At 35.1% G+C, this 18,563-nt stretch overlaps 1 non-coding gene across 1 annotated transcript; it reads right to left on the bottom strand.

Annotated features, from left to right (window-relative positions):
- Positions 1–8,298: 8,298 nt before the first annotated feature.
- On the bottom strand, positions 8,299–8,405 carry LOC131922081 (U6 spliceosomal RNA). The gene has a single exon (XR_009382197.1). It is a non-coding gene; the product is annotated as a U6 spliceosomal RNA (small nuclear RNA).
- Between the last annotated feature and the right edge of the window lie 10,158 nt (positions 8,406–18,563).

The following is an 18,563-nucleotide window of genomic DNA, read 5'->3' as shown; positions in this document are numbered from 1 at the left end:
ATCAGTCATCATCAAGAGATGGGAACTAACACAGAGATCTGGCAATGTACAGTGTACATTGAGTAAGAATCTTTGAAACTCACAGTCCTAAATGAGATGTCTTCAAAAACCTCTCCTTTTAGAGCTTAGGAGAAATGCAGAAGATGTGACAGAAAGTTGAATGAGCTAGAGGAGATGGAGGAACCAAGTAAACAGTCCAGACACAACAGGTCATATGAACTCACAGAGACTGTGGAAGCAAGCACAGGGCAAAAACACAGGTTCAATCCAGATAGGTTTCCAGTGAGAAGTGGAAGTGGACACAGTCACCCATCTTTAACCAAGAAGCTATCTCTCATTGACAACTGGTAGCAATATATATATATATATATATATATATATATATATATATATATATATATATATATATATATATATATGTTTTCTCCAGTGGAGTCTCACTGGGTATATAATCCACAATTACAGTATGTCCCATACCCAGCAGTAGATGACAAACACAAAACAAACTCAGTGGTGGTTTTGTAGAGTTTTGTCTTATACTGCAATTTTTTTTTTAATTTTACATGTCTTTTGCTTGTGTATTAGTTTTTTATGTGTGTTTTCTGGGGTTTTGTGTGTGTTTCTTGTGCTTTTCACTGTTTGTTGATTTATTTATTTATTTATTTTGCTTTTTTGCTTTTTTAACTGCTTTTTATTTCTTAAGAGTGACAGAGAAGCAGTGAGTTGAATGGGCCAGGAGGCTGGAAGGATTTGGAAACAGTGGAAAAGAAAATAAGTATTAGGATATATTATATGATATTTTAACACAGAAATTAAATGTGAGCTAATCAAGGAAGCCGTAGCTGTATTTCCTGGAAGGTAAAAGGATGCTGTGTGATTAACATCCCTATAGATATCTTAGCATCATCTCACTATATCAGGAATTCAAGCAAAAAGGCCTTTTCCCACCCATTGTATACATACACTGTTAAAGGTATATACCATTTGAAAACTAGCTTTATTATAATATAATTAGCATGACGGTGTTTTTCCTGTGGCTTATCAAGAGATTTATAGAAAGGACTTTGCTAAACTGAGTTCTTCCATGACTTTAGACAGAAAATATGATCATCCATATTTTAAAAACATATAAAAAGCTTCCATGAATATGCCACAGTCCTCTTTAAGATATTCTTAAGGTTCCCATAAAATCAACACACCCAGAACAGTGAAATGACTCAGTAGAAAAAGATGCTGGCTGCCAAGCCTGACATTTTCTATCCCCCTACAGCCATGTGGAGAGAATTACTCAGATAGGTTGTCCTCTGGCCTCCACAAATTTGTCATGGTAGATGCACACACCTATACACACACAATAAGTAAACAAACAAAATAAACAAATGTAATTTATTGTTATAATTATTGAATTTTCCTTTTTAAACTTTCTTTTTATTTATTCTTTGTGTCTTTCACATCATGAATCTCAATGGCATTCGTTTTTCTGTCCCTTCGTATCTGCCCTATGCCCTTGCAATGCCCCACCCCAAAATAAAATAAAATTTAAGAGGAATAATAAATGACAAAAATATTGTCATGGATGCTATAGTGTGACATAGTGAGTCAAGCGTTAAACACTTTTGTTCACATATCTTAATTGTAAGTGTTCATTGCAAAGAGTCATTGATCTGTTTTGAGGCCTCTGGTTTCTGCTGTATTATAGATGCTGGGCTCTCACTGCGACTCCTCTTGGATTTTCTGTTGTTACCCTATTTCATGGAGATCCTACAGATTTGTGTCTTCAGAACTGGCCCCTTCATGTGCTTCAGCAGATCACAGATGGAGTGCATGATGGGGTGGGCCAACTCATAATCCTGGATATGGTTCTGGGCCATGAGATTAACAGACCCAGAACAGTGAGTGAACTGACTCGGTACATAAAGGAACTGGCTGTCAAGCCTGATATTCTTTCAATCCACCACAGGCATATGGAAAAAAGAATTACTCAGGCAGGTTGTCCTATGACTTCCACAAATATATTAAAGTAAGTGCACCCACATACACTGAGTAAACAAACAAACAAACAAATGTAATTTATTGTTTTTGTTATTTTCTTAAGTTGAAGAGAACCATGATCTTTTGCCACTGCCTGTTTCTCTTATAGGCACACTCTTCTATTTTTTTAATGTGCTTATTTCTTTACTTTCTTTTTAGTTTAGACTTTTCTTACCCTCTACTCTGATCTCAACTTCCTTCTTGGGAACATGCCCCAGGAGACTAACTTCAAGCTGACTCACCAAAGATGAAAGTGTAGACAGAATTTTCTGTCCTAATTGCCAGCTCCTAAATAACCACACAGAGACTTCTTAATTATGAAAGCTTGGCCAACGGCTTAGGCTTGTTTCTGATGAGCTCATAACATAAATTAAACCATTCTTATTAATGTACTTTCTGCTTCATGGCTTTGTTGCCTTTACTCTGTCCATGTTGCTTTTCTGCTTCTTCCCTGACTGGTTGGTGACTCCTCACAATTCTGTCCTTCTTGTTCCCAGAGTTCTCTCCATCTGACTCTCCTGCCTATACCTACTGCCTAGCTAAAGGCTGCTTAGCTCTTTATTAAACCAATCAGAAGGCATCTTGGTAAAGACACATCTTCACAGTGTACAAAAAAAAATTACTCCACAACACTAAAGGCATTTCCCAAATTGTCCATAAGCAGCAATAACTTCATTTTAGCCTAGTAGGATCTAACTTAGATAATTGTAGATTGATGTATGTTATGCTAAACTTCTAAATGTATGTCCTTTTTTTTCACAGTAGCTGTTTTTTGACCACATATTTATTATGGGGAAATCCAATTGTAGTATTTGAAAACTTTCATACAACATGATTGAGAGATGCTTATAGGAACCTGAGACTGCCTATGTATAGCCCAACCAAATGATATGTTTTCATCAAACCAAAGAGAAAAATCCTGACTAAATTATAGTCAAAGTATCTCCCCTCAAAACTCTAACATGAAATAAGATCCTGCCAAACTGCTCTGTGGATCTGGAAAGAAGATAATCCATGTAATGTAATGATTTTCTCTTCAGTTCAACATTAAAAAGAAGAATAAGGATGACAGAAATGGGAATCTGGGCTTTCAGTGTGTATAGTAAGAAACTAGAGAGTCAGCCTTCAACAAAAGAGATTACTATGGCCCCCTTGCTCTCTAAGTTTTTATCCTCATAAGAGAAGAATGTGTGCCTCAAAATACAACTGAATAGAAATTTATACACAACATCTTGAGCAAACAATTTCCCTATTCAACAGTATTTTGCCTATCAAAACTTGCCTCTGAGTACTGACCTTGTTCTGCCCCCTTCCTTTCTCCTAGAAAGCTTCAAATTCCCTTCTGGTGGACTCAGGGACATGCACACTCTGCCTTTCCAGCCTTCTTTTAGACAAATAGCAAAAGTCTGTCAAGGTCTGGCACTTCTCTGGTTCAATGGGTTGTTAACACATTCAGTTTTACTTTATCGACAAGTTGCTTCTGTAAAGCTATGGTTATCTTTGCTACTGACTGCCATTACAATCCATTTCTTCAAAAACCAACTCTTTTTCACTTTAATTTTTAATTAGCTTTCAAAGTAACAGTTTTGCATCTATTCATTCATCTTCAGCTTTGGTGGGCACTACCCTGCCCTGTTTTTTGCCTTTACTCCATCCCTGTTCCCCATTCTGCCATTCTGATCTACATAAGATGTAAGTTGAAGTGGGAATTCAAGATCAATGTTTATTTGGACAGTGGATAATTTTTATATTTACCACAATGATAGTGTTTAATCAAATGATCACTCAGTGTACATTTAGTGAAGCAGACATATTTTATGATCCTATACCACCTTGATGACAGATACCATTACATTATTGCTTTAATTATCCAGTTGGTAAAACAATTTAATCAGTAATATAAGAGCACTTATCACTTTTTTATGTGCTTGACAGCTTTTAACTTTGTAATATTATATTATCTCTCAATATTTTATGGGAGTCTCACTGAAAAAAAAAATGACATTTTATATGTCCCTAGAAGAAAAGGTTGCTTTTTGCTAGAAATTTGAGTTTATGTTTCCTACAGTGGGCAAGGGTCTCTTTAAAACACAGGGCTGTGATTGTTTTTTAATATAATCTGGGTGGGAAACACACATGACAGTCTGTACAGAAAGCAATCACATACGGTAATTGCAAAGAAAATCAAGTATCATAGCGTTCTTTTCACGTACAGGTAAGACTATTTAACACTCTGTGCCACACACAGAAAACTAAGGTGGCAAATAAGCATCGAGATACTTCACAGAGAAGATCAGTTGAAGGGCAATCAGTCACTGTGTAGTGAAACCGAAGAGGGAGGGAAGGTGGTGACTGTTTTTATTTTGATGAGCCATCAAGTGAGGGTGAAACAAGACTAACCTTCTTTTGTTAACCCTTTTATCCATTTTATTTTATTTTTTTTATTTTCTTCTTCGAAGTCCATCATCTTAATCCCAGGCTGTTTCCTGAGACACTGAAGGACAACACACAATCTCTGTAACAGCAAAAAAGCATGTTACAGAATGCTCAGCAGCATCTGAATGCATCCCTATTACCGTCAGCTTATAACCAAATCAATTTCTGTTTCCCAGGCAATTTAATCAAGATGAACATTTACCAGATTACAAACCTCAGAGGCATGTTTTTACTTTTAAAAATAAATTACATATTTTCTAATAATCAGATTTATCTTTTAAAAATATTTTCTTAAGTAGTTGGTGCTCATGGTAGCAATCATAGTTATCAACCTGACATACAGGGGAGGGGGACCCTCAAATGAGGAATTGTGTTCATCACATTAGCCTGACATCCTATCTGCAGGGCAATTTCTTGATTGCTAATTGGTGTTTGAGGGCCCAGCCCACTGTGGGAACCAACCATTCCCAGGCAGAGACGGCTGCATTATGTTAGATAAGCAGTTGAATGGGAGCCTGTGAGCAATCCAGTAATCAGTGTTCGTTCATGACCTCTGTTTGAGTTGCTGCCCCCAGATTTCTGCTGCAATTTCTGCCTTGGTTTCCCTCCATGAGGAGCTATAATCTATAGGATGAAATAAATCATTCTTGCTTTTGGTTATGGTTTTCTCACAGGAACAGAAAGCATGCAAGAATGGTGTTGGACAAAGTTAACTTCCAGTTATTTCTGATTGTAAAGTTCCCTCAGAGCATCTTCTGTATTAGGCATATTTTAATAATAGTATATTTAATGGTTAAAATGTAAACATTTGTAGCAGGAATCTTAGAAGGTCTTATTAAAAAATCAAACCTGAGGCCAGTTATTGGGGTGAATACTGGAAGATCAGAGAAGCAGAACAAGCCACAGCTAACCTCACCTTGCCAACTTCTCAGCTGGTCTTGTTTTCTCAGACTGGAAGCCTCTGTGTCCTCATATCTGAATGGCTCTCAGCTGAACTGCTGCTAGAAGCCTGAAAGCTTAACCATCCAAAATGCTTCTAGTTTCTAGTCCTCTCGCCTTATATATCTTTCTGCTTTCTGCCTCACTCCCTGGGATTAAAGTCACCATGCCTGGCTGTTTCCAATGTGGCCTTAAACTCACAGAGATCCAGAGGGATTTCTGCCTCTGGAATGCTAGGATTAAAGAAGTGTGCTACCACTGCCTATCCTCTATGTTTAATATTGTGGCTGTCCTGTTCTCTGACCCCAGATAAGTTTATTAGAGTGTAAATATTTTGAGGAACACAATACCACCATAAACATTATTCATTATAAGAATTTCCTGCTTGTATAATTGTATACCAATGCCCTATTTTTATTTTTTCAGAAATTCCATTTTCCTTCCCTTACTTTCCACCAGCCCAGCTAAAATTAAAGTACAATTTGGTGTAGCTTTCCTTACATGTATTTTCCTGAAATATAAATACTGAGAAGAAAAGGAATTCTGATCTGTTGTTTATAATTTAATCTCTTCTACTGAAGTACCCAGCATTATTTTATTTGTTGCTGTAACAAATCACTATAACCTTGGTGAGCAAAAAACAATGCAAATATATTATCTCACAGTTCTTCAGGCCAATTGTCAGTCAAGGGTCTAATAACGATGAAATGCATGTATGAGAATTGGAGTGCTGGATTCTATTATAGAGGTTCTAGAGGAAAGTCTATCTCTTTCCGTTTTTTTAGCCCGTAAAAGCTTTATGCATCACGTAGCTAATGATATCCTTTCTCTACTCTCAAGAGACAGAAATTGTGTCAGTGATCATTATTCTACAGTTACATCCCCTTCTGATTCTAGCCTAAAGAGGTACTTTTCCTTTTTAAATATTTACTCACATCTTTGTCTGTTAATTTATTTAAGACAGTGTCTGCCTGTGTGGCCCAGACTTTGCTCAAAAGTACAATGCACCTTCCTTAGCTATTCAAGCTGTGAGATTAGAGAAGTGCTAGCTTCTCTAGTTTTGATTTGTGTGGATACATGAAGTCCCCAGTGAAAACACCAGATAATTTCCTACTCAAAATGTTGTTAAAACTTGCAAAATTTGTTGGCCTTACAAGGTGGTAAATTTACTGATTTTAGTGACCAGAGCTTATGCAGATTTGACGAATCATTATTTTGGTCCAATACAAAGTTTCAAGCTCAATAAAAAATTGTTTGAAATAAATTAATTTTCAATTAATGGATTGGTGATTCTGAGTGAAAATCAAATATGTCAGTTGTTATTGTATAAATATATGCTTAATTTTAAAGTTTTTTTCATATATAACATTTTCATCATATACATTACCCATCCTAAACTCCTATGAAATTCTCTCCCACCTCTCTACACATCCAGCTTCATTACTACCTCCCTTCCTCCATCCCCCTTTTTCTCTCAAAAAGAAAAATAATGAAAAATGAAACTTAAATCTTAGAAACTAAAGCTAAAAGAAAAGAAAATCAATAAGACATAAAAGAAACTAAATATAAAGAATGTGCTCTCATGCACAGACACACACATATGCGCACACATACACAAACAATAAAAAAAAAAAAAAATAATAATAATAATAATAATAATAACATAATGGAGCTTATTTTGTGCTAATCAAGTACTCTTAGTCTTTGGAGCTTCTCCGGAGTGTGATGGATATACCCACTGATGCTCCATTGCAGAAAAATTATTTTCTTTTCTTAACAGAATAGCTTAAATACAAATAGCTCCTTGGTTAGGGATGGGAATTTTTGTCTACTTCATGTTCTCAGTGCTGGGATTTTGTGTGATTTAAGCTGTGCAAGTCTTATGAATACTATCATAGTGTTTGTGAGTCATTCACCAACTCTGTCTCCTACTTTTCTGCCTCTTCTTTACAGATCCCAAACCCTTGAAGGGAAGGATTTGATGAATAAATTCTGTTTAGGACTGAGTACTTCAAAGTCTCTTACTCATTTTATAATGTTCAGTTGCGGGTCTCTGTGTTGGTTCCCAATGGCTGCAAGAAGAGTCTTCTTTGATGAGTTCTCAGGAATCTTCTGCTCTATAGTTTAGAGCATTATGTCATTAAGCATCCTTGTATTGCTATGTATCTTTATCAGAACAATAGGAATAGGTTTCTGCCGAGGCACATGCGCAGTCTAGCATCAGATTCCCTGTCATTTCAGCAGTGTGATGTATGGGTTCCGTAAAGTGGAGTGAGTCTTCAGTCGAATGAGAGGGTGATGGGCTAGTTCATAAAACATGTGCCACTGTTGCACCTCTGCATCCCACAGGCAGGCTGCTAATGTCATTCACGGGGTTTGTAGCTGAGTGACGTTGATAAGTATTTTTCTCCTGCAGTAAGGTATAGAGTACTTTGTATCACCATGAACACACGTCAATGGTAATAAAGCTACTAGTTGGGCACCAGTTTGAATTTTCCAAGTTTGATATATAAATAAGTGTCGTCTTCTGTAATAGGGTCTTATCAACACTTATACTGAATAACTGATAGCTGTAAAATGGCCTATGGTATTTGAGTAGATGACCTATGGGACCTTTTTGGTCGACAACTCACAAGATATAACCCATTCCTGTCATTACATTAAAGATTTTACTTGGTAGCATAAGTTATCTAGTTACAGTATTGTCTCCCCCATTATATGATGAATTCATTAAATTTCTTTGATATATGTATATATTTTAGGAAATTTCTACAGCACTAGATTTCCATATAATTTTTCAAAAAGCTTTTAGTGTTAGTTACCCTCTTGATATTCTCTTTTCCATACCCCCCCCAAAATCTTTCAATTTTATCCTGTTATTCTCTATAGCACTAAAAATGTGGACACTTCTCAAATTTGGGTGTTATCTTCATGTAGGGGGCATGCTAACCATTTTTGTATTATTTCAAGTCTAGTATATGTGCTGCTGAAGTGAATGCTAGTGCACATCATTCAAGTGATGAGAAAAATATCAACTGATGCCACCTGAGTGTGCTTTGGAAACAGGCAAGAATTGTGTGCATTCTTGGGAGGTTGTTTAATTTTTTAATTGTTTTCAATCATGAACTCAATGCTGTGTTAATGCTTCTAAGATTTTTTAAATGTAAAATGGATAACATAATTAAAATACATGTGATAGTATCTGGTACACAGAAATTACCCAGCATAAAAAAGATTTTACTATTTCAAGAATAATTAAAATAAAAATATTCTTTTGAGTATTGGTTTAATGTAGTGTAATGATACATGTTGTTTGTAAGCACATACAGAGAGCTAGAGAATGTATTTAATGGCTTTTTAAATCATAGGTAATGCATAGCATGCAAACTAGTCCAGGTGAGCATTTCTAATCGAATGTCTCTTCATCCAAATATCTTCCAGGTTAATGGAGGTTCTACTATTATAATTTTTCAATATCCAGGGAATCTTTTTAAACTATAGTTCTTAATTGAAAGAACTTTACCCTCTTTCCTCCCTCCAGCTCCTCCTAGGACTTCTTCCTCTAAACATAAGCACGTAAGGAACAATAATAATAATGAAATAAAAAGATGCTACACATTCCAGGATATCATTTTATAGATCCATATAAGAGGCAAAGAGTACTAATCTTGAACATAGATTTGTAGGCTTCTTTCTGCACAAATGCTTACATTTCTGTAGAGAAAACAACATGAAGTTTCACCAATCTAATCCACTTATCTAAAATCTCAGTATATTTCATGGTACTAGTTATCTGCAAAGGAATGGACATTGCTTATCAAAGTTATTTACCACATAAAGTCAAAAGTCAAATACTCTATTCAGTCCTCAGACTTTTGATGAATCTTCCTTTAAAAAGCCAAAAGTGGCCGGGCGGTGGTGGCGCACGCCTTTAATCCCAGCACTCGGGAGGCAGAGCCAGGTGGATCTCTGTGAGTTCGAGGCCAGCCTGGGCTACCAAGTGAGTTCCAGGAAAAGGCGCAAAGCTACACAGAGAAACCCTGTCTCGAAAAACCAAAAAAAAAAAAAAAAAAGCCAAAAGTGTTTTCATCAACCTGATGATCATGTTCTCAGCATTAAGAAAATGTCCAATTTTCTGTGAAGATGGTTGTGTAGGTAAATTACTTCCTGTGCAAGCATGAGAACTTGAAATTGGATCCCAGGGTCCCAGGTAAAAACATGGGCATTGTAAGTCATGTCTGCTTTCATTGCACTAGTTGAGAAGGAGAATGCGTGAATTTGTTTGAGAAGCTATTCTAACAGGAAGAGTAGAGCATGACATTCAGAGAAAATCACTGTTAATGAAAATAAGATAGATCATGATAGAGGAAAATACCTCGAGTCAACCTCTCCACTTCATCTCCACATACACATGCAAGCACACACACACACACACACACACACACACACACACACAAAATGCTAATGAAGATTTTGCATCAGAGCTAAATTTCTTTATATAACTAAAAATACATTAAATTTTAGTTCCTTTATATTTTTGTATCACTTCCTTTTTTGGTCCGAATACCTTTATTCTCCTCACCAAAATTGAAAGCTGTTTCCAACTTCTCACATTAGAAATTGCAATTATCTTCCTCATCACACATCTCCCCTGTTTTCAACTCATTTTCCAATGGCTTGGCATATTGCTGTATATAAGCTGGTATTTTTTTCTTCACCAGTTGTAGTAAAGAAACTTATTTTTTCACTAAGGCATAGAGGCAAAGACTATGTTATAAAGGACTATAGGTTTGGTCCATGCTTTCCTAATATTTTACATCTAAGTAAATTATCCTTCATGTATTCTTTCAAGGACCTAGGCTACTAAGTCTTCACAGTATGTAGTGTGTTATTTTTAAGACTTCATCGGAATTTTCCAATCTTACAGCAGTCCAAAAAGGAAAACATGTGGATGGAAGAAGGAGTTTAGTGAGTTTTTTTTTTAAGTTAATACTGGGTAAAACACATTATTTTTTTTAATTTCCATAATTTTGAAAATAAAAAATTATATTCTAATATAATGCACACTAATCCAATGTATATCATATACATGTGTTTCAAAACAGAAAACAAGGACACCTGAAGCTGTGATTGGTCTCTTATATCAAGTAATAACATTAATTAATATATTAAATGTTAATATAATGTCAGTTAAAGTATTGCTATATAAAGGGTTAAAAATTATATTTCTGTTAAGATGATATAATACAATTGATTCAAATGGAGAAATTATTTAATCATCACTAAATACTGAAAAATAAGAAATGAAATCATGATTATTTGGCTAGGGTAGACTGCTGTTTTTATCTACTTCATCTATAAAAGCAGATCTTACATCTATAACTTTAAATATGCTTTTTCCAGTGATAAAGTAACTTCAATTACAATGAGATTTGATATCATAAGTCATGGGAAAGGAATTGGCTTTTCTCTTTAGCTTTGATGTCCTGAACAAGTCCTTTTTGGCCAACAATGGATTTGTTAGTGACACAAAAGCTCACATAAAACATACTTAAATATTGTGCTATTCATTTTCAAATATTCCTTTTAAGATTTCTTTAGCCTTTGGTTTTCAATGATCCTATGAAAGCTTTGTGAATTTTCTTAATAGTCCATGTGTTTTGTTTTTTTTTTCAGAGTCTTTGAATACCTTAAATTTGTAGATGTAACCAACTGTCTTATTAAATAAGAAGCACAGAACCAATGCAAAGAAGAAAGCCAAGAGATCAGAGCTAAGAGCCTTACCTGCCTGCTGCAGCTAGCCACTTCAGCCAAGAGAGACCTACTTCCTGAGTGTTTGTCTTTATATAGACTTTCTGTTCTGCCTCCTCATTAGTTGTAAACCCAACCACATGACTGCCTCGTCACTGCCTATCTGTACAGACCTCCAGGTCTTCTATGGTTGGTAGTGAGATTAAAGGCGTGTGTCTCCAATGCTGGCTGTATCCTTGAACATACAGAGATCTACCTAGCTCTGCCTACCAAGTGCTGGGATTAAAGGCATGCACCACCAATGCCCAGCTTTTGCTATGGCTCTAATAGCTCTGACCCCCGGGCAACTTTATTTATTAACATACAATTAAAATCACATTTCAGTACAAATAAAATATCACCATATAAATTTAGGCTTAATTTAGACAATGTTTATCTTAACTGTAATGGGAATGAGACCTCAGGGATTTGAGAAGAGCATTCAGTTTGGAAATTTCTTTTGTAAAATAAATCTCTTATTATTAAATTTGTGAGTGTAATACTTCAGATGCTGGCAGGAATGTGCCTGTGTTAAAGATCCAAGTTTGAAAATCATAGATGGTTCTAATCTATAGCTCTCAATTTGGATTATTCAGAGGGACAAGTGTGTGACTGATTATAAAAGATTTTCTTTTCTTATTTAATTAGTTATTGTTGTATTTATTGTTAATATATAGGACATTATTTTCTTTTGACTTAATTATGTAGTAGAAACTACTTAAAATCTTTAATTTTATTCACATTTGAAAATACACAATAATTTTAATTTTATTGTTACTATGTACACATTTTATATTTTATATTAACAAAAGCAATGATTTAAAAATGTATTTATTTTCAACTCTTAAAAATACTGCAATTCATGTTGTCAGGCATAGCACATAATCAAATAGGTCAATCAATATTCATATCAAAGCTGTGGGATGAACACTGTGCTAACTCTCCTAATTTCATCTACATGTCTTCTTCATGCACTTCATTTAGGATTTTGGTTTTCTTTGAAATGTATTTTAAAGGAATTCGACTCCAGCATTTAAATGCAACCAAATGCCCATAATCTGTAGTAAAAGTCTAACTTTAAGAAAATAACTGAGCTGGGCGTGGTGGCGCACGCCTTTAATCCCAGCACTCGGGAGGCAGAGGCAGGCGGATCTCTGTGAGTTCGAGGCCAGCCTGGTCTCCAAAGCGAGTTCCAGGAAAGGCGCGCAAAACTACACAGAGAAACCCTGTCTCGAAAAACTAAAAAAAAAAAAAAAACAAAAAAAACTGAACTTTTGAAAAACGAGGTACAATAATTTGAGCTGGCTTTTTGGAGCCCACTACCTATGGTTGGATACTTTGCACAGCCTCGATGCAGGGAGAGGGGCTTGGATCTGCCTCAACTGAATGTACCAGGCTTTGCTTACTCCCATGGGAGGCCTTACCGTATTGGAGGAGGGAATGGGGGATGGGTTTGGGGGAATGCCTTGCAGGGGCAGGAGGAGGGAAGAAGGGCAGATCTGTGGTTGGTATGTAAAATTAATAAAAAAAAGTCTTAATAAAAATGATATTTGAACTTAAAAAAATGAATACAGAAATCAAGCACTGTGTACATGACATTAAAAAAATTTAGTTCTTTGTATTTTAGATACTAACTCTCTGTAAGACATAGAGCTAGTCTTATGTCTTATGTCATAGGCTACCTCCTCACTCAAATGCTGGCATCTTTACTATGCAAAGACTTTTTAGTTTCCCCAAGTACCAGTTTTTAATTCTTTGTCTTAACATGTACCTTTGGGTCCTGTTCAGAAAGTCCTTTCCAGTGGCAATTAATAAACCTATTCCCTAAATTCTCCTCTATCAAATTTAGGGCATCTAGTCTTATGTTGAGGTCTTTGATCCAAAATAATTATCATTTAAACAACATTTTAACAAATAATTCTCCCATGTTCTGAGCTGCTCTTTGTTGAATGTACCCTTTGTGACTCAGAAGCTTTTTAGTTCCATGAAGAACTAAAACATTCTTTTTTGTCAACTGGTCAACTGTCATTCCTCTTTCTGAAGCAGCCAGAATCCTATTCAAATCCCATACCTACAAATCACAGTGCAAAGTACGGATTTCCTTTTCTTCTACCATTTCAGAGTTCCAGGTCTTGTCCTACAGTCTTCGATCCATTTAGAGTTGTTTTTTGTGCAAGGTCAAAAGTTAAGGTCAAATTTCCTTCTCCACCATGTAGACATGGAGTCTTGCAACCATTTGTTGAAGATCCTATTTATTCTAGTGTGAAAGATTATATTTTGAGGAAATTTGTCAAAATGCAGGTAGCCGTAATCACACGGACTTAAGTTTCAGTCTTTTATTTTAATCTATTGATTTTTGTGTCTTAGTATTTATTTTTTATTTATTTATTTATTTATTTTTTTACCAGCTCTATGATGTTTTCTTATTCCTCTGGCTCTGTAGTATGCAATCAAGTTTGATAATGCCTCCATTGATTCTCTTTTGGCTCCTACTCTTTGGCTATCTAGGATCTTTTCATTTGTACATCAATTTTAATATTATTTATTTATTTTTTTTTATTTTTTATTTTTTGGTTTTTTCGAGACAGGGTTTCTCTGCGTAGCTTTGCGCCTTACCTGGAACTCGCTTTGGAAACCAGGCTGGCCTCCAACTCACAGAGATCCGCCTACCTCTGCCTTCTGAGTGCTAGGATTAAAGTCGTGCACCACCACCACCTGGCCAATTTTAATATTATTGATTGAACTCACCAAAATGAGTGTGGAATAGTGCATGCCATGGGTATTTTTATTTATTTATTTATTTAAATTCATTTTACCTACCAACCACAGATCCCCCTCTCATCCCTCCTTCTGCTCGCTTCCCCTCCCCCTCCTCTACCTGCTCATTCCCTCCTCCAAAAGGGTAAGTCTTCCCATGGGGGAACAGCAAAGCCTGGTACATTCAGTTGAGGCAGGACCAAGCCCCTCCCCACCCCTGCATCAAAGGTGAGCAAGGTGTCTGACCATAGGTGAAGTGACCCAGAAAGCCAGTTCATGCATCAGGGATGGATCCTGAACAAACTTGCCAGGGGCCCCACAAACAGACCCAGATATACAACTGTCTCTCGTATGCAGAGGATCTAGTCCAGTCCCATGCAGGTTCCACAGCTGTCGGTCTAAGTTCATGAGTTACTATGAGCTTGGTTCAGTTTTCTCTGTTGGTTTCCCTATAATGATCTTGATGATCCTTGCTCATATAATCCCTCTTCCCTCTCTTCTGCTGGACTCACAGAGCTCAGACTGCTGCTTGGTTGTGGATCTCTGCAACTGCTTCCATCAGTTACTGGATGAAGGCTCTATGACTATCGGTATTTTTAACCCAACAGATGTCTTTGAAAAATATATATGTTAATACTAATTCAATACAATAGGAGAATTTCAATGCATTAAAATATAAACTGAAAAATAAATTATTAATTAAATGTTATTTCTTGCTTGAATCTATAGTATGTGTTCCTTTGTTGATATATATATATATATATATATATATGTGTGTGTGTGTGTGTGTATGTATGCATATATATACATATATATATATATATCCTGTTTTCAATTTTTGAAATAAACATAAAATCTAAGAAGTTCTTGGTAATTACAAATATGTTCATGATATTGATTTGAAACCTCAAAAAGAAAAAAGCGTAACAGTAAGTACAAATCATCTAATTTACAAAAGCAGATGAACATAAAATTTAATAAAGAGATGACATGCTAATGTTAGGACAATAAAAATACAAATAATCACTTCATATTATGAAAGAGAAACTTGCAGGCATTTATTGAAACAAAATTGAAAATTTACAATAAAAAAAGATAAGGGATCAATGCTTTCCTTATAAATTTTATCACTAGGATATGGAATAATCCACATAAGACTACCAAATTTGTAAAACAATAGAAAAGTGAGGCTTCATACATTATTGATAAAGAGTGATTTGTATTTCTCATAAGTAGCACAGGAATTAGCGTTGATTACACAATAAACATTTATATAGAAACAAGCTATGTCTACATATTGCATTCTGTGGTTTATAAAACTCTAACCACTTAGGAATATGACCATCATTCAAAGGACATGACATTAGTATGACTTTGGATTCAAGTTTAAGATGAAGTAATGAAATGGAAGGCCTGATTAGGGTGACTACCGCCAACTTCAAAGGGAAAATGACTCCTTTTAATTTGAACTGGCCAAGCCAAGTTTGTTTGTATTGGAAAGTAATGCATACTAAAATTAACCAAGCAAGCAAGCAAACAAAACCCTGAAATATAAATTAATTTTATAAATTTATAAACTCTTTTGATATTTTCAAGATAATTAATGGGAATCTGTAACTGATAAGCAGTGGGGCAATTTTATTTCATTGAGTGGAAACTCAAATTGCTAGATCATTTCCTGTTTAATTGTCATGTGATTTGAGTTCTTTGGGGGTACTTATTATAATGCAGGCTAACTGGGGCTGTTGTGCAGCCCAGAACTCCAAATTTCAAAGCAAATTAAATTAACAAAAAGAAGGAAAATTGAATTCTTTGGTGCTTTTCTGCATATCCATTCTGAAGAACAGGCAAACTCCATATTTGTTTACTCTCATTTTTATAAGAGAAATGATTTTAATGTATTCTTGAGTCTCTTTTCTTCGCATTTATATTTTACCTATTTTTAGAATGATAATGGACCCTTGAGTTCATGTAATTCTATATTCCAAACAGCTAGAAACTTTAGAGTAGCAATTGTTCACCATTAATAACATTTCCCAAGATATCTAATGCAACAGAGGACAAAATAGCTGCCCTCCAGTGATTCCCAATTTATCCAATTTCCCAGCATCGTGTCTGCCCACACAGTGACAGATTGCTGTTTCTTTCTCTCCACTTTCAGAGGAGCTAAGCCAATTGTTTTCAATCGTTTTTCTCCACCAACTCCATCTCTTAAAGCACTTTAGAGTGGCTCCTGAAGGGATTCTGTACTTAAATGGTTATACACCTCTCATATCATCCAAACCAATCAATGGAGAGATAGCAAGAATTTTCTTTGCGTTAGGGTACTTACATTCTTTCTTTTCTCTTGAAATCATATATATATATATGTATATATATATATATACACACACACATACACACACACACATATATATATATATATATATATATTACAAAAAATATGTATGTTCTTAGCTTTAGGGGCCACTGAAGTTCTGTGCCTATAAGATGAGTGGTTATAACATATTACTGAAGTGTTGTGGTCAGCTTAAGACATTTACAAGGAACAGTTGAGTAGCATGTGCAATTAAGAGCCCACTTGAGTGGAGACCTGCTAAGGTTTCTGATCTTGAAAACAAAGTAAAACAGTCACTTGTAGTTTCAGTGAGTTCAGGGAGTTCTAACAGAATTATGAAAATGGAGTATGATCCATGGAGATGACTTCCTCCTTGTTGGTGTTGAGTTTTAATCTGCAAGCTTCAGTGGCCTCCAAATTCATTGGGAAGAAACCCAACTTCTTTCTTCCTGAGCTATGCATTGGTGAGACAACTGCCATGAAGATTAACAGAAGGCCTAAAAGGTAGCGCTACATTGAAGTTTCGTGATGGCAAATTTTTTCATTGTTTCTTCAATGACTGTCAGGAAAAAAGTAGGAAAAATTAGAAGGTGGGCAGAATCATCAAAATGTCAGTCAGTGCACCATGTAAATCTTTGGTGCACTAGAAATGAAGTATAGGAGCAGTTTTGATAAGCGATTTTTATTTAGAGAGTAAGTCTGTTTCTCATTCATTCGTTCTATGGGTAACTTAGACAAGGTCCCCGAATCACAGGGTTCACTTTCGCACACTAGTCCTAGGGCTTCCTTTGCTTTTGTTTTGTTGTTGTCTGATTTCAGGACTGTTGTTCCCAGAGCTCAGGAAGTCCTGACTCAGACACTCAGGAGAACACAGGCAGTACAGTCAAAAACACCGTGCCTCACTAGGCTTGACTTAACTTTTGATGCAAGGCTACATTTGAGAAAACATTTACAGATTTTTACTTTTAACAAAAATAGATGTTGAGATTTATCGAAATTGCTAAAGCTCAGGAGAAGATAGACCACATCTTTCAGATCTGATAGAATCTATGATGGTCAATATAATATATAAAATATTGAATTTGCTCAATCTTTCATATCACATAGCTTTTGTCTCCATTATTTTGATATAGAAACCAATAAATCAATAGACCATACATGATATATGATATATAAATGATGATATATGCATAAATAACTTATTTAACATTATAGGATAATAAATATACAATGTTTGTTTATTATATAACACACTTTTACAAAACTTACCAAATTTATGAAAGTTAAATTTGTTTTCCTATCTCTTCTGGAAGTAAATTCAGTATAAGCATCTTTTAAACAGTTGATTTTTGAATCCCAACTCCTTGGAAACATCTAATGAGGAATAGAGAAAATCTGCTACTAAATTATAAAATAATATTCTCATTTAATAATAAGAAAACTGTGAAATAGCTATCAAATTTGAAAGTAGAATGAATACTCTGCAAATTTATGTAAATAAAAAAATGACTAGAGTTAATATTCTGTCTGTCAGTTCCCTGGATTTCAAGTAAACACTAATCTCTTTCTTGATGGACATATACCTTCCATGCTTCACAGAATTTTACCATGCCTATCAGCTGTAAAAACAGATTTTATAAAATCTTGTGTCCATGGATAATGGTATTCTCTGGAATATGTAAGCACAATTGGGGGGGTGGAACTTATGAACAATCAGGCAACAGCAAAATTCATGAAAATACTGTGTCTCAAAACTTAAAAGTGGGGAATGAACAGAAAACATCTGGTCTCCATGTGCATATATGTGCATGTTATAAAACCTGAAAACCATGCATGTACACTCCCAGGCACACATGGACACACACAAACTATCAAGTACATATGCCAGAAACACAACACAACACAACATATACACACGCGCACACACATACACCACACACACACACACACACACACACAAAACACAAGTACATTTGTGTATGAATCCAAACTACCTAATCTACCTAATAGTAAAAATTTTAATGCTTTTATTTTAATTAACTATAAATATAACTATAAAATATAGATAAAATAATATAAAGTATAAATAATTATATTTTAATTAACTATTTATACTCTATAAAGATGACCTAATTAGCTTCATTTTTATGTTTATTTTATCTCCATCTCACAGATTAGATGTTGTTATCTCAGTTCTTATTGCGGAATAAAATTTATGAATAGTTATGTGTCAGGCAAAGAATAACTAATCTGATAATTCAAAATCTAAAAT

Source organism: Peromyscus eremicus, chromosome 11 (genome assembly GCF_949786415.1).
Source record: "Peromyscus eremicus chromosome 11, PerEre_H2_v1, whole genome shotgun sequence".
In the NCBI taxonomy this organism is placed as follows: Eukaryota; Metazoa; Chordata; class Mammalia; order Rodentia; family Cricetidae; genus Peromyscus; species Peromyscus eremicus.
The sequence above is the reverse complement of the archived record's forward strand: the minus strand, read 5'-3'. Positions and strand labels throughout refer to the sequence as shown.